At 47.8% G+C, this 24184-nt stretch overlaps 1 protein-coding gene across 1 annotated transcript in view; it reads left to right on the top strand.

The window, feature by feature from the left end:
• Positions 1–24184, top strand: part of LOC103347041 (trafficking protein particle complex subunit 9) — a 225767-nt gene that overhangs the window by 180925 nt on the left and 20658 nt on the right. The window contains exons 18-20 of the mRNA XM_070063804.1: positions 16805–17347; positions 19123–19232; positions 22205–22433. The gene's annotated coding sequence lies outside the window, so the exon portion shown is untranslated. The remainder of the gene's footprint in view (positions 1–16804; positions 17348–19122; positions 19233–22204; positions 22434–24184) is intronic.

Below are 24184 nucleotides of genomic sequence, written 5' to 3'. Positions count from 1 at the left end.
GAATGAGAGGTCTTCTATCTGAGAATGAGAGGTCTTCCATCTGGTTACTCCCTAAATGGCTGCAATGGCTAGAACTGGGCTGTTGTGGCCGGCCCTCCGGCTCACCGTGCTAATCCTCTATCTTTTGGCAATGGCACTCCAGGTTCTAGTCTTGGTTGGAGTGCTGGTTGTGTCCCTGTGGCTCCTCTTCCAGTCCAGCTCTCTGCTGTGGCCCAGGAATGCAGTGGAGGATGGCCCAAGTGCTTGGGCCCTGCACCCATGTGGGAGGCCAGGAAGAAGCACCTGGCTCCTGGCTTCGGATCAGCACAGTGCACCAGCCATAGCGGCCATTTTGGGGTGAACCAATGGAAGGAAGACCTTTCTCTGTCTGTCTCTCTCTCTCACTGCCTAACTCTGCCTGCCAAAACAAAAGAAAAAAAAAAACAAAACAAAACAAAAGAACTGGGCTGTTCCGAAGCCAGGGGCCAGGAGCTTCTTCTGGGTCTCCCACACGGGTGCAAGGACTTGGGCCATCTTCCACTGATTTCCTAGGCCATCATCAGGGAACATTCAGGCTTAAAACCGGCGCCACTATGGGGTGCTGGTGCAGTAGACTGAGACTTATCCCACTTTGCCATGGTGCCTGCCCCCATAATTTCTTTACCTAGTCATCATTTGACAGAGATGTGGGAATAGTCCTCAGAGATGGGTAAGACACTCAGCATCCTGTACCAATCTAAGAGCTCTAGGCCAAGCTGCCAGAGTTACCAATGACGGGTAAGGGCAGAGATGACTGAGGGCAACCTAAGACAGAGGCCATTCTCAATAAAATAAAAAAGGGGAAGATGTAGGCAGCCTTTGGACAAATCAGGGCCAATCTTGGCTTGTGGAATTCCTAGGATAAGAAAGTCACATACTCCCATCCTGAAGGAGGATGATAATCAAGAACACCCTGTTAAAATTATCTTTGCTGCCGGATGCCCCAATAACTTGCTTACGTATGTTACTATTTTTTGTGATTCTTTGTTCTGCAGCTGGATATGGATAAATGCCGCGGCTCACTAGGCTAATCCTCCGCCTAGCGGCGCCGGCACACCAGGTTCTAGTCCCAGTCGGGGCGCCGGATTCTGTCCTGGTTGCCCCTCTTCCAGGCCAGCTCTCTGCTGTGGCCAGGGAGTGCAGTGGAGGATGGCCCAGGTGCTTGGGCCCTGCACCCCATGGGAGACCAGGAAAAGCACCTGGCTCCTGGCTCCTGCCATAGGATCAGCACGGTGCGCCGGTCGCAGCGCGCTGGCCACGGCGGCCATTGGAGGGTGAACCAACGGCAAAGGAAGACCTTTCTCTCTGTCTCTCTCTCTCACTGTCCACTCTGCCTGTCAAAAAATAAAAAAAAATAAATAAATTAAAAATTAAAAAAAGAACACCTGTTAAAATTATCTTTGCTGAAGGAGGTACCTTTCTCTGAAGGGAGGAGAGAACCTCCACTTTGACTATGAGCTTGTCTAAACAAGATAAGAATTGGAGAACTCAGAGGGCTTCCATAGCCTTGGAAACTCATGACCGGAGCATAGGGAGACTACTGATGCCATAGACAGGAGTGTCAATTGGTAAAGTCAACAACAGGAGTCACTGTGCACTTACTCCTCATGTAGGATCTCTGTCCTTAATGTGCTGTGTATTGAGATTTAATGCTATAATGAGTACTCAAACAATATATTTCACTTTGTGTTTTTATGGGGGTGCAAACTGTTGAAATCTTTACCTAATGTATACTAAACTGATCCTCTGTAAAAAAAAAAAAAAATTGTCAACTCCCAACTTGACTCTCACTGGGATTAAACATGACAATAGGTCTGATCTGATTTCATCATCATTTTAAAAAAATCATCTATTATTTTTCACTTTTTTTTTTTTTTTTTTTTTTGGCAGGCAGAGTGACAGTGAGAGAGAGAGAGACAGAGAGAGAAAGGTCTTCCTTTGCCGTTGGTTCACCCTCCAATGGCCGCCGCTGCAGCCGGCGCACCGCGCTGATCCTGGCAGGAGCCAGGAGCCAGGTGCTTTTCCTGGTCTCCCATGGGGTGCAGGGCCCAAGCACCTGGGCCATCCTCCACTGCACTCCCTGGCCATAGCAGAGAGCTGGCCTGGAAGAGGGGCAACCGGGACAGAATCCGGCGCCCCAACCGGGACTAGAACCCGGTGTGCCGGCGCCGCAAGGTGGAGGATTAGCCTATTGAGCCACGGCGCCGGCTTATTTTTCACTTTTTGTTTTTGTGTGAGCAAACTGTTGAAATCCTCACTTAATGTATACTAAGCTGATCTTCTGTATATTAAGATAATTGAAAATGAATCTTGATGTGAATGGAAGGGGAGAGGGAGTGGGAAAGGGGAGGGTAGTGGGTGGGAGGGACGGTATGTGGGGGAAGCCATTGTAATCCATAAATCGTACTTTGGAAATTTATATTCATTAAATAAAAGTTAAAAAAAATTATCTTTGCTGCCACAGGCCCCAAAATCTTGCTTACATATGTTATTATTTTTTGTGGTTCTTTGTGATTCTTTGTTCTGCAGCTGGATATGTATAAATGCTGCTGAGACTTTAGAATAAATGAGCCTTGATCAGCCTTCCAGCTTCTTCCAGGTCTCCCATGTGGGTGCAGGGCCCCAAGGACTTTGGCTATCTTCTACTGCTTTCCCAGGCCATAGCAGAGAGCTGGATCATAAGAGGAGCATCTGGGATTAGAACTGGCACCCATACAGGATGATGGTGCTTCAGCCCAGGGCTTTAACCCACTGTGCCATAGCGCCGGCCTTATTTATTTATTTATTTATTTATGTCAGAGTTACAGAGATTATGACCAAGAGAAAATCTTATTTATTTAAGATTTTATTTATTTCAGAGATGGAGTTACAGACAGATGGAGAGAGAGACAGAGAGAGAGGTCTTCCATCCGCTGGTTCACTCACCCCAAAATGGCTGCAATGGCTGGAGCTGAGCTGATACCAGGAGCTTCTTCCAGGTCTCCTACACCGGTCCAGGGGCCCAAGCATTTGGGCCATCATCTACTGTTTTCCCAGACCATCAGCAGGGAGCTGAATCTGAAATGGAGCAGCCATTGGGACCATCTGGGGAATGAACCAACAGATGGAAGACCTCTCTCTCTCTCTCTCTGCCTCTCCTTCTCTCTTTGTGTAACTTTAATGGTCAAATAAATTAAAAAATCTTTAAAAGAAAAAACTACATATAGCCAAAGACAACACACTTTTGCTTTCTTTTTATATTTTATTCAATTCTTTACTTAATTATTTTTGTATTTGAAGGACAGAGAGTCTAGTAGTGGTGGGGAGGAGAGAGAGAAAGAGAGAATTTCTCATCAGCTGATTGATTTCCCAATTGCCTACAGCAGCTGGGGCTGAGCCAGGAGCTTACAGTCCAATCTGGATCTCCTCCCACATGCGTGTCAGGGACCCAAGTACTGGAGCCATCACCACTGCCTCCCAGGATGTGCGTGAGCAGGAAGCTTCAGGAGTGGAGTGGGGACTCACACCCAGACACTGGGATGAGGGATGCTGGTGTCCTACGTGGTGTCCTAACTGCTGCACCAAATGCCCGCCCCAGACAGCAGACTTCTAACAGGGAGTTGCAGGCTGTGTCCTCATCACCTAGTTATGAAGAAGGCCTTGTGGTCAATGTATGTTATGGTATTTAGCTAACACTTTAAATCTCATGAAAAATTTAATACACAGCATGTAAATGTGTACTGCATTTGCACAGATAATGGTGTGTTTGGATGAGGTCACGGGCATTAGCACAAAGGGGTTGTTTAACAGTTATCTACCATCCCCACTTGTCTTCAAATACTGTGATTGAGATGGAACTCTAGCACATGAAAGCACTTGTTCACAGAGCCATTTTTAGAACATAAATTGATGTTATAACAGAAGCCCTGTCTTAGCTCAGCATAATAGATAGGAGCCAGCATGTACTCCTGATCCAGGTTATGTTATGAGAATGAATTATTTTATTAACAGCTCTTCTAAGTAGCATTAGTGCTAATTAATGAAGAGATTTAATGTAATATTGATAATATTATGCATGCAAAATAGCATACTTCATCTCAGTAAAATAATTAAAATATACTTGAGGATGTTTTACATGCCACCCGCACTTGAGAGTGTTTATTGCTTGTTACTTAGTACATCAGCATTAGCCAGGAATGCCGATGATCTCATAAACATCCTGTATTCAGAATTCTGAAAAACATTCTGAACAAAGGCATTTTTTAAGATTTATTTATTTACTTGAAAGTAAGAGTTACACAGAGAGAGGAGAGAGAGAGAGAGGACTTCCACCTGCTGGTTCATTCCCAAATTGGTCCCAACAGCTGGAGCTGTGTCAATCTGAACCCAGGAGCTTCTTCCAGTTCTCCCACATGGATGTAGGGGCCCAAGGACTTGGGCCATCTTCTACTGCTTTCCCAGACCATAGCAGAGAGCAGGATGGGGAGTGGAGCAGCCGGGACTCGAACCAGTGCCCATATGGGATGCCAGCACTGCAGGCAGTGGCTTTACCCACTAAACCACAGTGCCGGCCCCAGGCATGTTGGTTAGTGGTATGGGGTTTCCTTTGGCAGAGGTGGAGAAGTCCCAGGATCAGATATGACAGTTGTGTGACACTGTGGATGTACTAAATGCCACTCTGATTTTTACAATGCTATATTAGTAATATTTATTATGCATTATATGCTTTTCTGCCACAGCACAACTCAGTTGTTTGGCGAGCCCCCACCCTCATCCTCTATGGACCAATCCAGTTTGCTTGTCCTCAGGCTGGCAGGTGACATAGGAGCATCTTACACTCTGAATGCCCTAGGAGGTTGGGTCCACATTTTGTTTTGTGCTTTCCATTTGTTATCACTTTGGCCCCAGGTTTTTCTCATTCACATCTGAATTCTATAACAATTTAATGCAAGGGAGTCTCAGAAAGGTCACAGAAAATGGCATTAATTCAATGCAGAAAAACCATCTCAGATTTTATATATATATATATATATAACGGCTGCTATGGCTGGCGCTGCAGCAATCTGAAGCCAGGAGCCAGATGCTTCTTCCCAGACCCCCCCCGCCCCATGCGTGTGCAGGGACCCAAGCACTTGGGCCATCCTCTGCTGCCATCCTGGGACACAACAGAGAGCTGGACTGGAAGAGGAGCAAGCAGGACTAGTAGCTGGTGCCCCAACCAGGACTAGAACCCAGGGTGCTGGCACCACAGGCGGAGGATTAGTCAAGTGAGCCACAGCACCGGCCAAGCTATCTAGTTTCATATTGAATCAGACCAGTAAGAGTACCTTCTGCCCACTGTTAATTCTTATCTTGTCAAAGATGTTAGAGGAATGTTTTTTTTTTTTTTTTTTGCCAGGCAGAGTGGACAGTGAGAGAGAGAGAGAGAGAGAGAAAGGTCTTCCTTTTGCCGTTGGTTCACCCTCCAATGGCCGCCGTGGCCGGCGCGCCGCACTGATCCGATGGCAGGAGCCAGGTGCTTCTCCTGGTCTCCCTTGGGGTGCAGGGCCCAAGCACTTGGGCCATCCTCCACTGCACTCCCTGGCCACAGCAGAGAGCTGGCCTGGAAGAGGGGCAACCGGGAGAGAATCCGGCGCCCTGACCGGGACTAGAACCCGGTGTGCCGGCGCCGCAAGGCGGAGGATTAGCCTAGTGAGCTGCGGCGCCGGCTAGAGGAATGTTTTTGAATTCCCCATTTCATATGATATTGGCTGTGGGTTTGTTATGTATGGGTTTATTAAGTTGAGAAATTTTTTTCCATATGCATGTGTTCATGATTTTAATCATGAATGGATTTTCTATTTTATGAATCCTTTAAGCTTTGTGGGGAAAATGTGCTAATAATCTAATTGGGGTTTCCCTTAAAAGGGACCATGTGCATTTCTGATTCAATTCTGTTTCTTTTTTTGTGGTGTTCTTTTGAGTACAAGCATAAGGTGACAGAACTTTTCCTGGTCACTTCTCTCAAGGACTTTTGAAGCCTCCTGTACATCACTGTCCATATATTTCTCCAGCCTGGGGAAGTTTTCAGCTGTTACCTCACTGCACTGGTTCTTCTTCTCTCCCTAGTGACTGCGGAAATTTGAATACTTGTTTATGTTGTGTTCCACTGGTCTCAGGAGGCCATCTTCTCTTTTGTTCCTTTTGTCTGACTGGTATATTTAAAAAGACTCGTCTTTGAGTTCAGGTATTCTTTCTTTTGCTCAGTCTAGTCTCTGTTGTTGAGATGTGTTTGAGATTCACTTTTTTGACTGAATCACTTCATGCTTTCTAAGATTTCACTTTAGTTCTTTTTCAAGGTCTCTGTCTCTGTTGAAGTTTTCATTCATTGATATCATGCATCACTTGCATAACATTCAGCTAACTGTCCATATTCTCTTGTGTCTCTCTGAAGATCCTTATAGCCTGTCTTGAATTCTTTATCTGGCATTTTACTCATCACCTTTTCTTTGTGTTCTTGTACTGTAGTGTGGTTATATTCTTTTTGGGTAGCATATTGTTTTACTTTTCACTCTTCTGTCCCTATGTTGATTGTTGTACATCTGATAGATCAGTTTTTTTGTATCATTTTTAAGGGATGGTTTTCCAGGATTGAAGGATTTTTCCTGAATGTCTGTCTTTAGGTATTGACTATGTAGCATGTTTTTGTCTCCATTTCAAGTTAAATACCATAGCGGCCTCTCCGTATAGCTTATTTTGCTGTAGTTCACTACAGCAGCATCAAGGGTGTGGGGTCCATTGGAGTTGCTTGGCCCCATGGTATGGAATCTCTCAGCCACCACTAGAGTGAGGGAACAGAGTTGCAGAAATGACATTCTTTCTGGAAGCACACGTGGCTGGCTCTGTGAGTGGGCCCAGTGACGGCTCACCACCCATCACCCAAATGTGATACAAGAAGTGCTAGAGACCATTGCCTGATGGGCCAGAGCCCCAGGAGTCACAGTGAAGCCCATTAGACGGGGCAAGCAGACCCCTAGTCACTGCCAGAGGGTGGGGCTGGAGCTGCTGTATTGTATTTGGGGCTGAGATTTGCAGGCCACAGGACCTCCAGAGGGGCAGAAGTGACAGGAGTAGTGCTGGCGCTGGGCACGGATGATTTTTCTACTCTTTTATTTATTTATTTATTTACAGGCAGAGTGGACAGTGAGAGAGAGAGAGAGAGAAAGATCTTCCTTTTGCAGTTGGTTCACCCTCCAATGGCCGCCGCGGCCAGCACGCTGTGGCCGGTGCATCGCGCTGATCCGAAGCCAGGAGTCAGGTGCTTCTCCTGGTCTCCCATACGGGTGCAGGGCCCAAGCACTTGGGCCATCCTCCACTGCACTTCCCGGGCCATAGCAGAGAGCTGGCCTGGAAGAGGGGCAACCGGGACAGAATCTGGTGCCCTGACCGGGACTAGAACCCAGTGTGCCAGCACCGCAGGTGGAGGATAAGCCTATTGAGCCGTGGCGCCGGCCAATTTTTCTACTCTTAAAGAGAACCTGTTTGTGTTTCTTGTGGTAAAATTTCCAAAACTATTTCCAAAACTCCACCTTGACCCCAATTTAAGAAGCAGACTCACAGAGAATGATTAATAACTGTTCACTTCCACTGAACTGTGATCCACTGGGTGATTCCAACTATGCCAGAAATGGAAGCTGGGAACTAAATCCAGGTCTCCCACTTGCATGGCAGTGATAGATTTCTGTGAGTCGTCATCTGCTGACTCCCAGGGTCTTCGTTGGCAGAAAGCTGGATTCAAACTGAGGCACTGCATTGTGGGTGTCCAATGGGTGTTCCAACTACAAGGCAAAATGCCCACACACAAAAATGTTTTTAACTGTCAAGGCCTCCAGCAGTTGGACAGTTACCATGGAAGTATCCTTACCACTTGCTGCATTCAGCAGCTTCTCTCTTCCTGGTAAGCTGGTATTTCTTGTAGTGGCCTATATTTCTCATGTTCAGGGACGCTGTTTTCCTTATGACCTCAATTCTTGGGCTAATCGAAGAAGAGAATTGGTGTTAAGTATGTTGTACTATTTTCTTGTCTTTACAAGTGACTATTCCATTATTTACATTTTGGAGCAGAAATTTAAAATTTCCTTTGAAATTACTTAAAAGAAAAATCACCAATTACAGATGTATAACACCTTGGTGTTAGTAGATTCATGTAATTGTGCAACCATCACTAGCATTCTGTTGTGAAAATTTTTAATGCCTTCCAAAGACCAGGGAATCCTCTTTGTAGTCATTCATTTCCCATTCATTGATCACCATGGCTGCAGTTGAAAAGATCAAAAATCTGGAAAACAGGTATCATCAAATTTGAATCATTAAATTTGAATTTTATTAGATTATGCCTTCATCCAATCGATCTTTTTCCTACTTTTGAGATAAACAGAGGAGAGATCTCATTATATCTATTGGGAATAATTTAAGGAAACAAGCCATCTAATAGAGCAGAACGGAAAAACCTAAAGGAGAATGGTGGAGTAAAGTCATAGTGAATGTGTTTTCTTAAGTAGTATTTAGTGTGTTCCTTAGTCTCAGCCTGTCAGAGAGTGGTTGAAAATCAGCTGAGTATTAATAATAGGACTTTCTGAGCTCTGATAAAAGAGTAGTCCCATCTCATATATTTGAACAGTGGAAGTAGCTATGTTTGATCTAAATAAAGTAAGATGAAATACAGATAGTGGTTTCTGGGTGATGAGTTACATTCTTGGGACAGGGAGCCTTGAGGGCAAGGCTTGTGTGTGAATTCTGCTGCCAATCAGTTGCCACAGGAATTTGCAAAATTCTCACGGCAATCATTTTCCTCAGTTTGTCAAGAAATAGGATAAGATCTTTGTACCTCTTTGGGGTCCCTTCTTCCGAGATTTCTCTGAGTTCCTGGGGACCAGGGATGTGCGTAAAACACGCCTGGGGAACTGAAGATGAGACCTGATGTTTGTCTTTACTCTGTGTCTGCTGCAGCAGCCTGGGCTTAGTCTACATTCTGAGCTCAAGAGCTGAGGGAGTGCATCAGAGAAAGCATGTTTGGGGGACAGGAGTTAGCCCAAGCAACACCAGGTGACATTAGAGCAAGTGGCACCCAAAGAGGGTGTGGATAGGGATAAGCCGAGTCAGAAACTTCAGGGGACTCTCACATATGCCTGATCCACCATCCAACTCCTCCAGGGGCATCCTGAGTTGAGCAGTAAGGACTGGGAGAGGAACTTATTCCACAGTGATGTGTGTACCTGTCCAGGGAGCTGCTCTGATGGACCCAGATTAGGTTTACAGGGAGTGGATGCACTGCCTCCTGTAGGATGAGGCTGTGAGCCTAAGGCTCTGACCAGACACAGGAGCCTCAGTTCTGTGGCTGTCCTTGCAGGTGATGCCCTCCAAGGAGAGTTGACTTAGAGAGAGCAGGTGGAACTTGAGGAAGGGATGGGTATGTCTGTTCTTACATTGAATAGTTCTTCCCTAAAGTCAGGTATATCAGGGTAATGGGACCCTTCCTCTGACGTGTTGGTACTAAGAATAGGCTTTGAGTTGAGAAAGACTTTACACACAGTACTTTTTAGCTGTGAGAAATATTTGGGATTCAGCTGTCAATGTGTCGCTTCAGAAACTCAAGCCCATGAATGGTAGATCACAGGTTGTTTTGCTAACAATGTGATGTTTCTGATACACTGGAGCCTGGCAGGGTAAGACAAGCATGTTGGCGGTCATGATAGTAAGATGAGGAGAGGAAACCTCTGTGCCATTGTATTTTTTTATTTGACAGAGTTAGACAGTGAGAGGAGGGAGAGAGAGAGAGAAAGGTCTTCCTTTCGTTGGTTCACCTCACAAATGGCTGCCACGGCCCGAGCTATTCTGGTCCAAAGCCAGGAGCCACGTGTTTCCTGCTGGTCTCCCATGTGGGTGCAGGGGCCCAAGCACTTGAGCCATCCTCCACTGTTTTCCCAGGCCACAGCAGAGAGCTGGACTGGAAGAGGAGCAACCGTGACTAGAACGTCACACCCATATGGGATGCCGGCACCGCAGGCAGAGGATTAACCAAGTCAGCCAAGGCGCCAGCCCCTGTGACATTCTATTTCACTGTCCTTCCTTGGATGGTGCAGGGTCCTCCTTAATGAAGTGGGTTTTCTGCCTCTGTGCTGAGAGCACTGTACACTTGACAGGGCCTTAGGGCAGGAGTCAGTCTCTCAGGGTATTGCCATCACTTTGACTCTCTCGACACACAGAAATTTATGCTGCCAAGATTGCCCAGGAAACTAATGTTAATTGTAACTATTATGTCCTGGCCAGCCAGGGAAATATGAAGATAATATTAAAAATCGAAGGACATCTTTTTCATACTGATGAAATAGGATTTGTTGTCTCCTTTATAAGTTAAGTAGAATCCAGCCCTCAAGATTGTCTCTCAATATAAAAAAAAAGTGTATATCAGCCATCTTATGAAAATTTTATAATTCAGTATTTTATCATCAAATTATAATTTATGTAAGTAGAAGTAAAGTAACTCCAAAGTTGATAGTGAGGTCCATGTAGCAGAATCTGGGGTTGAAGGTCATTCCATCATGGTTTTTATGCTTAGAAAGAAAAGAAATGACCTCTGTGTTGTTTATCTGCTTTTCCAATCCAGTTCTGTAACCTGTCCCTCACTGCCTGTTGAAAAAACCTGAATTCTAAATGAATCAGGCCCATCTCAGCTATTTCCTGAGCAAACTGAGGGTCACACATGGTGCCAGTTAATGGGGCTATGGGGAGATAGGGGTATCACACAGCAGTCCTGTCAAAAATATCTTAGTGTCCCTTTCTCTAGTTTAGCCTGGGTTATCTGTGGGTGAGAATACCAGTAGTAAAAATGCATAGGCTCTTGTCGCATAACAGGAAGATGGTAATGAATGCTGTTGTCTGTCATGGATGCCGCTCATCCTCCCAAAAATTGAGGACCAGAAAGGTCTAAAGATTCTCCTGCACAGTACTTGAGTGCCCCCTGTAGTATGGGGATAGACAAGTAAACAGTTGTACTGCCTGGGTAGCGCATGACTTAAAAAGAAATCACTGGGGGTCTGCTCAGAAAGTGAAATTTTACGTAATACTGCACATAGATGGAATGAAGTTTAATTCAGTGCAAGATACCTCAGCATTCAGCAACGGAGGCCCCTCCTGTTGTGATGGTTGTCCATGCCAAATAGGAAAAAGAACTACTTGATTTGATTGGTCTTACAGAACTAGGAGGACCTGAATGCGTTTCACCAAGTTGAAAAAACAGCTCTGCCTCCAGGGGCCTTCCAATAGAATTGGTTTCATTGTGAGTGCCATACAAGGTGGTAGAATAGAGGTAATAATATCCATGAGATGAACTGACTGAGAGCAGCACTACATAATTTTGAATCAACAAGGAGAGAAAATTTTTGCCTTGGTAGACATTGCACATTGAGCCCACAATCTGCAATCATCCTTTCACAGAATATATTCATTGTTACAGCTGCCTGTTACAACTGGCTAGCAGTGATGCCAGGGCAAGTATTCATTACAAAGCCAACTTAGTTTAGTAAGAATCTCAGTGGGTGACCCCACGATCATACACTACTTCTGTTTTTTATAAATAAATAGTGATTTTTGAGCAATTTTACCCATTGCTACATTTATTCCACCAATAACTGCTATCCTTTATCTTTGAGTGGTTAGACATACCCTATGGACAAATGGGTAGTTTGTAAGTCTTCAGAATGGTTCTGAAGGCATATATTGATAGGAGTCAATTGTATTACAGTGGTAGTAATTTGGTGTAGAGAGCTCCAGCTCTAGCGTTGCTCATGAATCTAGACACACAGGTGGAAATACACCTCACCAGGAGTTAGTATTGTCTTCTCAAAATCACCTGGTGATTCTAAACACTCAGCTTTGAACTGATTGATGTTGTATCTTTCCCTTTGAAATAAGCACGCAGCTTCTGCCGAGCCAGCTTCAGGCTATTGAATAACAGGAAAAAAACTGCCAAGTGTTGCCAGTTAAAATTTGCCTTTGGGTTTAGAAAGACTTACCTCTACAACCGGTCTGTGGCAGCCCTAAGCTGTGTAATGATGGGAAAATTACTTATCCTCTCTGAGCTTGTGTGTTTTTTTTTAACCTTCTAACAAGAAGTGGCATATCTTAAAATTGTGATCAATGATTTATTAACAGTAAAGAAAAATAAAGACTCTTACAGGAGGCATCTAGCAGAGTCCCTATCACTCAAGAAATGGTACTATTTTTCAGTTACTATCTTGTCTGCTTTTGGTGGTTTGAAGGAAACAGGGCCAGTTATAATTTGCAGAATTGTTTCTGTTTATTCTTTGTCCAAAGTGCATGTCAAGGACCAAATTATTTGAGTCATTACCACTGCTTCCTAGGTTCTGCATTGGCAGGAAACTAGAATCTAGGGCAAAGATGGAAGTTGAGACCAAGTACTCAGGTATGGTACATGGGCAACCCAACCAACAATTTAACCTCTAGGCCAAATGTCTACCTCTGATTCCTAAATCTGTAGTTACCCTGTATCTTTTATTTTGGCTCCTTTTTCTTCTCTTCCTCCTCCTCTACCTTCTTTCTGTGGAGATAGGCACACTACTTCTGCATTTGCAAAATTACTTTCTTTTCTTATATCTAATGTAACATTATTTCAAAATGTGATGACTTAATAATATATTATTTTCTTACAGATTTATCTTTATTTATTTGGACTAGAGAGGTAGAGACAGAGAGAGAGAGGCCTTCTATCCATTGCTTAACTCCCCAAATGGCTGCAACAGCCAGAGCTGTGCTGATGCAAAATCAGGAGCTAGGAGCCTCTTCTGGGTCTCCCATGTGGGTGCAAGGGGCTCAAAGACTTGGGCCATCTTCTGCTTTCCCAGACCATAGCAGAGAGCTGGATTGGAAGTGGAGCTAGAACTGGCGCCCATATGGGATGCTGGCACTTCAGGGTAGGGCCTTAACCTGCTGTGCCACAGCACCGTCCTGAATAATATTCTTTTAAAAGGGTTATTTATTTATTTGCAAGGCAAAGCTACAGAGAGAGGGAAAGATAGACATTTTCTTTATTTTTTTAAGAAATGTTTGCATCCCTCATCAGGGCCACTTTTCTTTCTTTTGGATTTATTTGACAGTTACAGAGAATCAGAGAGGGAGAGGGGAGGGGTGTAGAAAGGTCTTCTGGCTGCTGGTTCACTCCTCAAATGGCCTCAATGGTCAGAGCTGGGCATATCTGAAGCCAGGAGCCAAGATGTTCTTCTGGTTCTTACACACGGGTGCAGGGGTAGAAGTACCTGGGCCATTTTTTTACTGCTTTCCCAGGCCACAGCAGAAAGCCGGATTGGAAGTGGGGTAGCCAGGGTACAAACTGGCACCTTGGGCACTTGCACTGCAGGTGGTGGCTTTACCCACTACCCCACAGCACTGGACCCCAGAGAGACATTTTATACCCTCTGGTTTATACCCCAAATGGTCACAAGAGCTCGAGCTGGGCCACTCTGAAGCCAGGAGCCTGTAACTTCATCCTGATCTTTACCATAGGTAGCAAGGTCCCAAGGACTTGGCTCATCTGCTGCTCTCCCAGGCACATTAGCAGGGAGCAGCTGGGACTTGAACTGATGCTTGTATGGGATGCCAGCCCTGCAGGTGGTAGCTTTACCTGAAATGCCATAATGTTGTCTCCAGGAATAGTTTGTTTTGCACTCTCATGTCTTAGTGGATTTAGTGAGCTTTCTGGACTCCGTTGATCAGTTCCTGTCTGTGACCCTTCAGGGGGTTATGATGATGTCAGTTGAGACTACTGGTGTTTGGGCTCACTCAGAAGACTGGTAGTTGACACTGTCTGTTAATGGGACACTAAGATTATAATGTGTTCTGCTTTCTTGTATTTGTTTAATTTTTCTTTTTGCAGATCTTGGGATCACTTATTTTTTAATTTTATTTAAGCTATACAAGTTTCATGTATTTCATATATACAGATTTAGGAACACAGTGATACTTGCTACCCTATCCTCCCTCCCACCCATGCTCTAACCCTTCTTCCTATTCCATTCCCACTCTTAATTTTTTAGCTTTTATTTAATTAATACAAATTTCATAGGTACAGCTTTAGGAATATAGTGGTTCTTCCCCCCCATAGCCACCCTCCCACCCCAACTCCTGTCCCACATCATACTCCTCCCATCCCATTCTTCATTAGGATTCATTTTTAATTATTTTTAGATAGAATACCAAGTCTATACTAAGTAAAGATTTCAACAGTTTGCACCCATACAGACACGAAGCACCCACACAGACACAAAACGTATAAAGTACTGTTTGAAGATAATTTGCAGCAGTGGGGTGGCTGAATCATAGGGTAGGTCTATAGAGGTATCTCCATACTGTCTTCCACAGTGGCTGCCCCTGTTTACATTCCCACCAACAGTGGACCAGAGTACCTTTTTCATCGCATGCTCGCCAGCCTCTGTTATTTGTTGATTTCTGTGTGAGTGCCATTCTGTGTGGAGTGACATGAAACCTCATTGTGGTTTTGATTTTCATTTCCCTAATGATTAGTGATCCCAAGTATTTTTTCAAGTGTTTGTTGGCCATTTTATTATTATTATTTAAAAGGCAGAGTGACAGAGAAAGAGGGGGAGACAAAGAGACATAGTGGGAAAAGAGATCTTTCTCTGGTTCACTAACAGAATGGCTGTAATCCCTGATGGAGTCAGGAGCCTGGAACTCCATCCAAGTTTATAATGTGAGTGGTAGCACTTAAGTATTTGGACCATGTTCAGCTCATTTCCCAGGTGCACCTTACTGGTCAAGAATATATTATGGGGCCAACTAGAGTTCAGAAGATATTGGGGGCAGGCGCTGTGATGTACAGGTATAGCTGCCACCTGGAGTACCAGCATCCCATATGGGCACAGGTTTGAGTCCTGGCTGCTCCACTTCTGATCCAGCCCTCTGCTATGGCCTGGGAAGGCAGCAGAAGATGGCCAAAGTGCTTGAGCCTCTGCCCTAGCGTGGGAGACCTGGAGGAAGCTCCTTGTTCTTGGCTTTGGATCAGCGCAGCTCCTACCATTGCAGCCATCTGGGGAGTGAACCAGTGGATAGGGGACCCCCCCCCTCACTCTTTCTCTGCCTTTCAAAAAAATAAAGACTTTTACAAATGATATTACAGAATGCTGGGTGAATGTGCAGAGGGTGTAACATCTTTTATATTGGGTGCAACGTTGTTTTCCAGTTTTGGAATTGTTGCCAAGAAGAAGTAGAATATGCCAAATACATGATTTCCTGGTGTGTATTACCCCTAGGGTAGACATATGCTGTCAATGTAGCCAAACACAGACAGCTGCCCTCAGCTGGAAAGAAGCTGCTAAGTTGTCATTTCTGGCAGTGACTTCAGCAGTTGTAAGGTCACTGAGCTTTCACAGGCAGCAGTGCCTGCACTGGTACGATAGTGACACCAAAAGCCTGCATCAGTGACAGTGGGAGCCTTCGGTAAGCAAATCAGAAAGATCAAGATCTGGGGACAAGTTGTAGTTTAGAATCTCAGCCACACAGAGGACTCTATTTGTGTCTTGCTCCTGGTTGTGCTTCACTATCTTCTTCAGGGGTTCTTTTGTATGCTGCCTATGATCCTTCAGTGCACTTTTCAAAAATTTCTTGAATCAAGGTTTAATTCTCATTTTTTATGTCTTAGAATTCTAATTCACACAAAATAAATTATTTTAATGTTGTTTTTATGAGGCAATAAATCTTGGTCTAATGCTAAACTATATACCATGATCATATCAGGAAATCTGTAGTCAGAAACAAATAATTGCATCATTCTAACATTTTGGATATTGGTATTATTATATTATTCTCAAACATATGATATTTCAGCTTTACTGCTGCTTTTTGTTGAGGCTTTTGAAAATAAATACCACATTCCATAAATGTTTATTGTAGTATATGCATGGCTTAGCCCTTAGAGTGCTTATATTCCACTACAGAAATAAATTTGAAAAACAGAGATAAGATATGCAATATATGTATATAACTTAATTTCAACCTTTTCTCATTTTGCCTTCAAAATCTTTTTTGGTTAAAATATTTTGAAAGAAGTCAGAAAATATTCTAGGGAGTGCAACTGCTGAGTAAGGCTTTCAAAAGGCTGAGTCATCTCACCTGAGCTGCCAGGAGTCAGAAAGCAGAATATTCATGATAGTCGTGATTCCAGGAGCAAGAAGTGAAGGCAACTCCTCATAAACGGCATTACCAAAAGCAGTGGGTTAAAATAAGTGAAGTAAAGGAATCGCTCCAGAAAAAACTAACCCATCAAATTTTCTCAGACTATCAAAGGTGTTAAAATAAGTATCACATAGCAGAGTACTGGTAGCAATGCCACATTGCAATGTTAACTCTTGTACAGATATTTAAAGGAAGATTACCAAAAACATGAAAAAAAAAATCTGAAAGCACAGCTAAATGAAAAACCAGAAGGGGAAAAGCTGTTATCATATGATCCCCTAAAACAGACATCAGACCGGCAGTGAATCTTCATCGTGTTTGATATAATTGTAGAGCAGTGAATTTTTCTCTCCTTATACTCTACTCTCTACATTGCTCATGTCTCAGTTAATTGGCTCGATTCTCTGTACAGAATACTTTATATCAGAGGAATGTGTGTGTGTGTGTGTGTGTGTGTACAAGTGCACTCTGAAGAGCAAAGGAGACCATAAATAGTTGAGAACAAAGTACTATCTAAATCAAAATGCAAATGTCACTCCTGTCTCTCCCTTTGTATTTTCAGCAGCAGAGTTGTTTGCCAAAGAGTGACTATCAAGGCCTTCACTAATGTTCTAAGGAGGGCACAATGTTCCACTCCCAAAACAATGTAACCCAGTGGTTTTCAGCAAGGAAACTGCTAAATTTCCCAAAGGAATTCCTTACTGTTAGTAAGACTTCTGAAAATTAACTAGTGAGAATAAATGCCACGAAATCTAACATTAGTATTCTGAACTGAATTTGCTTATGCCAGACCTCTAAACAATAAATTGTGTTCTGCTGTGTTGCTATGCCCGTTCATGAGGCATAGCCATTTTAAAGTAAAGCATCTTGGAGATTCCAAAAGAGCAGAATGGGGAAGGGGTGTACTGCTTTAGGCTAGGGGAAAACAGCAAAAAAAAAAAAAAGTGGATGAAGTATATTCTTAGGGGAGACTTGGAGAGCAAACTACAGGAAGTGCTGAGGAAGGAAGAAGGACACCGTGGATCATGGTGGAAGGCCCACGTGGACGCAAAGCAGCAAGCACAGACACAGCACATGACCCCAGGAGCTGCATCAGCTTTGGAGAGTGAGTGAGATCAGAGTGCAGAAACCTGTGACACTGGTGATCTAGCTGGAGGGAGAGCCTGGTCGACTGCGCTGTCTGTGAATGCGGCCTAGAGTCCTGAGTGCAACAGGGCACCCACTTACCCAGTGGGACAAAGGGGCACATTTCCCTCTCCCCGTTTCCCCACCAACAGGTGGCTGAGAGAGGGCAGGTGGAATTTTGGGTGTAAGTAGCAGCTGAGCAGGTCTCGGGCATGTGCCCAGCAGCTGGCAGTTCAGCTGGAGGATGGTGGGGAGAAGGTGCCATTGTGAAACAAGGAGGGGCTGTGGCGAGTGACTCTTGGTGCACATGTGGGATCCAGGGATATTGCCAGAGAGCAAAGTCCCTGTTCCCCACTGACCTTGAGTCTGGCTGGGAGGATTGATGGGGGCTGTGCACCCAGGTAGGGCTGTGAGGTACTCCCAGGCACTCAACATGTCAGAGGCTCAGGGGCTCAAAACCCAAGGTGGAGCAGCCACAGAGAGCTGGTTCTGGGAAAATGGCTCTCTCTCCATGGATGGGTGGAGCAGATCTTCTGCACGCCATGGCTCAGAGAGGTTCCCCCAGGTATCCCAGTTGGATTCAGAGGCCCAAAGACATGGGCCATCTTCTCTGCTTTCCCACGTGGGAGATGTGAATGAAGCTCCTGGTTGCTGAGTTCAGTCTAGCCCAACCATGGCATCCAGGATTCTCCTGGTAAACTTCTCTTTGGGGGAGGGTGTGTGGCACAGCGATGACACCACCTGTTGGGATGCTCCCATCCCATAACAGAGGGCCTGAGTTCAAGTCCCAGCTCTACTTGCAGTTCCAGTTTCCTGTAATACCCACCCTGGGAGACAACAGGTAGTGGCTCAAGTTGTTGGGTCCTTGCCACTCACATGGACCCAGGTTGAATGCCTGGGTCCTGGCTTCTGCCTGGCCCATCCATGGATGTTGTGTATACTTGGAGGGCTAAACAAGGACGGACGTCTGTCTTTTTCTCTTTTGTGTGTCCCTGCCTTTCCAATCAATAAAAAAATTTGGGGCCAGTGTTGTAGCATAGTAGGTTCAGTCACCTTCTGTAATGCTAGCATCCCATATGGGCACTGGTTTGTATCCAGGCTGTTCCACTTCTGATCAGGATTCTCCCGAATATCCTGGGGAAAGCAGTGGCAGATGGAACAAGTGCTTGGGGCCCTGCCACCCTCACGGGAGACCGGGAAGTCTTGACTCCTGACTCCTGACTCCTGGCTTTGGCCTGGTCCCACAGTGGTTGATGCAACCACCTGGGGAGTAAACCAGTTGGATGGAAGATCTCTCTATGTCACAGTCTCTGTATCTTGGGCTTTCAAATAAATACCTAAGCATAAAAAAATAAAAAATTGTTTGGCACACTGGTCTTCCCCTGTCCCAAAGGGCGTCCAACCTCAGGCCAGCAGGACTGCCGCTTTCCTGCATTCTGTCCTGTGAAGTTTGCTCTTTTTACTGGCGAGGACTTGAGCACGGGTTCATTGCTGTCCCCTCAGCACCATGTCCAACAAACCAAACTGCTGGTTTTGACAGACACCTTTACCCACCCTGGTAGCACCACAAGCTCAGGGTGGGGAGGAAAGGGACACAGCTCCAGGCCAGCACACCACCTTCTCCCACTCTTCTTTCCTGGGCAGTCAGCAATTCTCCATCAATCAGTGCTGTCTGTTTTGTGGTTGGTTGGTTTGGGGTTTTTTTGGTGGATTCCCAGAGACCTAAAAAGTTGTTGGTTTTGTCGTGTTTCATAGCTGTCGGACACATTGCTGGGGAAAGCCAGACATGAGCCTCCTTCAGCACCGGACACAGCCTAGGATCCTGCTGGGCTCAGGACCTCCCCTCCCATCTCTAGTCCCACGAGGTGAGTCGGCCCTCTTCAGTGAAGCTCTCCACTCAAAACCAGGCCTCCCTCAGCTGGCAAGGGGAGGTGCCAAAGATTTTATGTATGCCTGTGGGGGTCCCAACACTGTCTCAGGCAGTAGTACCCAGTGTGGTGTGCATGTGAACTAGCAGATGGAACACCACCTTCCATCCCTAGGGTGTGCAAACTCTTACACTCAATGACACTTCACAAGGGAGCCAACCTTTTTGGAGCTTCTGCTCAGCTAAGCTCCCACGTTGGAGCACTATTTCAAGTCTCAGCTGCTCCACTTCCCATCCAGTCTTCTGCTTGTGTGCCTAGGAATACAGCAGATCCAGGCCCAAGTACTTTGGCCCTACCACCCATTTAGGAGAGTAGTAGGAGTTCCCTGCTCCAGGCTCCATCCTGGCCCCTACCTGACTGTTGGGGTCCTGTGGGAAGTGAACCAGAGGAAGGAAGACCTCTCTGTCACCACCTCTTTTGCTCATTTCTGTTTCCAATGCATAAATCTTTGTGGAAAAATTACACACCACATGGTAGTTTTCAGATCAATGTGGAACCTTTATTTATAAACACAGGCAATGAGTTGGATCTGGTTCCAGGGATTCAAACCCTTGCCATTTCACAAGGGAGGGAAGGCCAGGTTGGGTTGAGAAATACCCAACACTCTCCCCACGTACCCATGGTGCAGCATGAATGCTACAGAGAGCCCCCCATTGCCCCCCCAGTCTCCTCTTCCACTGCTCTCCCCATTGTCCTGGATCCAGTGCCCCATTCCATGCCTGCCACCACCATCACCCCGTGTTCCCCTTCTCCCTCCCAATTCCACAAGAAGCCCATGCTCAGCCTCCCTCGGCCCACCCTCGGCCCACCCTCGCCCTCCCTCGGCCCACCCTCGGCCCACCCTCGCCCTCCCTCGGCCCACCCTCGGCCCACCCTCGCCCACCCTCGCCCTCCCTCGCCCTCCCTCGGCCCACCCTCGGCCCTCCCTCACCCTCCCTCGGCCCACCCTCGCCCTCCCTCGCCCTCCCTCGGCCCACCCTCGGCCCACCCTCGCCCTCCCTCGGCCCACCCTCGGCCCACCCTCGCCCACCCTCGCCCTCCCTCGCCCTCCCTCGGCCCACCCTCGGCCCACCCTCGGCCCTCCCTCGCCCTCCCTCGGCCCACCCTCGCCCTCCCTCGCCCTCCCTCGGCCCACCCTCGGCCCACCCTCGCCCTCCCTCGGCCCTCCCTCGGCCCTCCCTCGGCCCACCCTCGCCCTCCCTCGGCCCACCCTCGGCCCACCCTCGCCCTCCCTCGGCCCACCCTCGCCCACCCTCGGCCCTCCCTGGCCCACCCTCGCCCTCCCTCGGCCCACCCTCGCCCACCCTCGCCCTCCCTCGGCCCACCCTCACCCACCCTCGGCCCTCCCTCGCCCTCCCTCGGCCCACCCTGGCCCACCCCTGAACCACTCTGTTTGTCCCCATCCTCCATTACCCTTCCCGTGCCCATACCCCCATCCTGCCTTCTCCCTTCCCTCACCCATGTCCACCACTCCCTTGCTCCCCAGGCCCTCTCCCCACAGACCTGCTCTCCCTGCTCTGTCCCTGCCCTCGGCGCCTGTCCCTGTGCCACTGTGCTGGCAGCAAGGCCTAATAACTGCCACGGAGGATGACATCACAGAAGTCTGGCCTGTGCCAACATTCTGTGCAGGTGAGGTCATTGCCCTCAGTGGGACTGTGAGCCACGTGTGGAGCACACTCGCTCTTGTGCACTGGCCACTCTCTCCACATCGGTCCACTTCCCAGCCCATCACGGGGTGGCAGGTGTAGACGGGCTCTTACAGGGCTCATGACCAATGGAACCTAGTTTTAAACTAACCCCAGAGCAGGGATGAGTAAGTGTACAACATTCCTTCAAATCAGTCACAACAGAGCTGCCCCTTCTCTGCTCGCAGGTCTTCCTCAGGCTGCGTAAGAGGTCAGTGCTGTGGGCTTTACCCTCAATTGACAGTCACCAGAAAACGATGACAAATTGAACATACCACAGTGGGACAAGGACACTGGCAGATGAACCTTGCCCAAATCTTTTATGTTATCTAAGATCTTAGCTAAGGACAGTATGATGTTTCAGTTGCCAAGGTATTCTAAACTCTACTTCCCTATTTTTATACACATGAGTAGACCCATGATGCAGTGTGTGTAAACTGCTTGGGCAATCTTTGGGCCCAGCAGTGAGAGCACCAGGATGAGACCTGGGGTTTCCATCCAGGCTCCACTCTGGTTTCCAGCTTCATCCTGGGGCTCCAGCAACTTCAGACACCTAGGAGGAGCATGCGCTCTCGCTCCCTCCTTCTTAAATAAATAAAGAAAAAATTCTTAGAAAATGAAATCTTCAAATTATAGAGTCTAGGCAGATTGAACATCAATGCTGGCCTCGGCTCCACACTGGCCCAGTGCCAAGGGAAGGGCCTAGAACAATTGGAGCAGTGGGCAGTGGAGCAAACTGCCCATGGACAGGCACCTGCCCAAGAGTCACCGTGCCCGGCCACTAGAGTACCTCCAGCTGCCAGGCCACACACCCCCACCCTCTTGGAACCATTTCTCCCTCCCCACCCCAAGGGGTCCCACCAAGGTCTCTGCCCCTCAGTGACTTTGGGTGAGGGGCTCATATACACGGACCCAGTGCCAAGAGGGACAGCAGGTTCTGCCACCCACACCCACCCGTTGAAACCTCCAGAGTCAGCAACTGGGACTGTGTTGTGGTGTGGGAAGTTGCCTTCCAGGATCTGGGCTGCTGGGGTCCCTGGTGCATCTGTCAACGAGGCCAGGCCCTCCTGGGGAGCTTCCACAACCACAGTGGGGGAAGGGGCACAGTTAGAGGGAGACAGAAGCCACAGAAGCTGACACTGTGCCCCAACCCCTGTAGCCTCTGTATCTCTGCCCCACCTGCCCTGACCTGGCTGGCCCCTGCAAAACCTGGTTTCTCCCCAGGAATGTTTGTTCCCGTTCTCTGCTGGGGGAGTTTTTTCATGGCGGGGCCTCATCCTCGACGAAGCTGTGGGACTCAGAGCCAGGCTCTGTGTGGCCCGACGATCCTGCTGACCCTGGCCTCCTGCAGACCATGGGCCGCCATACCCCTGGCCGCATTTCCAGCTTTTCAAGTGGGAAGAAACCACCCCGTGTCCCAGGACTTGCACTTCTGTGGGCCATCCTCAGCAAGGTCAGTGAAGTGTCTACAGCCGCCTGGACCATTTCTATGAAGAACGCTGGTCGAAGCCTTGGCTGAGGGGGTCCAGGGGTGTGGAGTTGGGGGTGAGAACCCTGCAGGGAGAGAGGTGGTCACTGGTGTCCAGGAGCCAGCTAAGGTAGCCATGGGCCTCCCTAACCTGTCCTCGCCCACAGTGTTTCACAGTTGGTTTGGCATTTGTGGCCTCAGATCACTGGCTCCTTCGCTGATAGGTATGTACCCTGCAAGCATGTGGGCCCCACCCTTAGGAACCTGCTGGGCGCTAGAGGCTGGGAGCTGCCAGAGGACAGGCGGTGGCCTCAGGAGCTGGTGGACACTGGGGGCAGCTGCTGAGCGTGGGTGCCCTGAAGTACGCTTAAAGGAAGAGGAGCCCAGGTCCCTCCTATTCCCTATGGAGTTTTGAATGCGGCTTCTGGAACACTGTCCCCTCTGGAGCTCCTGAGTTTGTTTTACATGCAGCCAGTTGTAGCCTGGCTCTGAGCTCTGCAGTCACACATATGCAGCGCACACACACTCAGTCCAGAAGTGAACTCTGAATGGGCTGTGCCCGGATGCATACTTCAGCCCACAGGCCCTTCCTGCACATGCTTCAACTGGCATGGGCTGGGGGGTGTGTGGGACAGACCCCCTCAGTGAGTCTGAGCAGCAGGCGGGTCGCTGGCCCTAGTGGAGGGATGCTGAGGAGGGGGCAGTGGGCTCGGGGGTCCATGGTCTCCACTCAGAAATGCACCCTGAGAAGGGACCCAGCAAAGCGCAAAGGACACCAGCACCTGTCGTGGACACATGTGACTGCAGATGTCCAAAAGGGCCCAGGTTAAGGGGCTGCCTCCCCCCGCCAATCTCCTTGTGATGCTCACCTTGGAGAGGATGCAGGGCCATGCTGGTACCGGCACTGGAGAACCCAGGACCCTAAGTCTCCACCCACACCCCATGGCTGCTTTCATCCTGGTGAGTGTCGGAGACCCTGAAGGGCCGGGCCATGGTCCCAGGCAGAGGCCTGTCCTCAGTGCGCTGGCCCTGGCCTCTTGTTCCCTCTCTCTGGATGTGTTTGTGTCTTGCACTGGAGGAGAAGCAGCCATGTAGGTCCTGAGCAAGAGTCAGAGCTGGCCTGGTCAGGGAGTCTTCCTCCTGGCCCAGACCCACCTGGGACCAGGAACGTTCTCAGTGCCAAGGGGTTCCACACATTCCTACAAAAACCAATGTGAAACCCAGTCCTCGCAGCTGCCCCTTAGGGCCCCAGGACTCCATGTCCTGAAGGCGGGGAGGGGCAGAGCACATTGCTGCCCCTGGACTCTGCTCAGAGCCCCAGCGTCAGAGTTATGCCCACCCTGGTGGCTCCTGGGTGCGGTTACTGCTTCTGTTTTCCCTGTGGACCACAGCAGGCAGGCCACCCCCTTCCTGGAGTAAGATCACCTGTGTGGACCGTGACGGTGATGTTAGTGTGTGTGTGTATGTGTGTGTTCTGTGTGCATGTAGGTTCACATGTGTATGTGTACTGTGCAAGTTGTGTGGTGTGCACATAGTTAATGGCTTCATCCTGGCCCAGCTCTTGTTGCTGTAGCCATTTGGGGAATGAACCAGCAGGTGGAAGATCTCTCTCTCTCTGCAAATCTGCATCTTAAATTAAAAAAATCTTAAAACCCTAAAACCCCACTATTTTCAGCACTGGGGACGCCTTCAGAGCTCTAGGAGCTCAGGCACTTGATGTTTGGTGGAATCAGGGA

Source organism: Oryctolagus cuniculus, chromosome 19, assembly GCF_964237555.1.
Source record: "Oryctolagus cuniculus chromosome 19, mOryCun1.1, whole genome shotgun sequence".
Taxonomy (NCBI): Eukaryota; Metazoa; Chordata; class Mammalia; order Lagomorpha; family Leporidae; genus Oryctolagus; species Oryctolagus cuniculus.
Note: the sequence above shows the minus strand (reverse complement) of the source record. Positions and strands in the feature narration are given on the sequence as shown.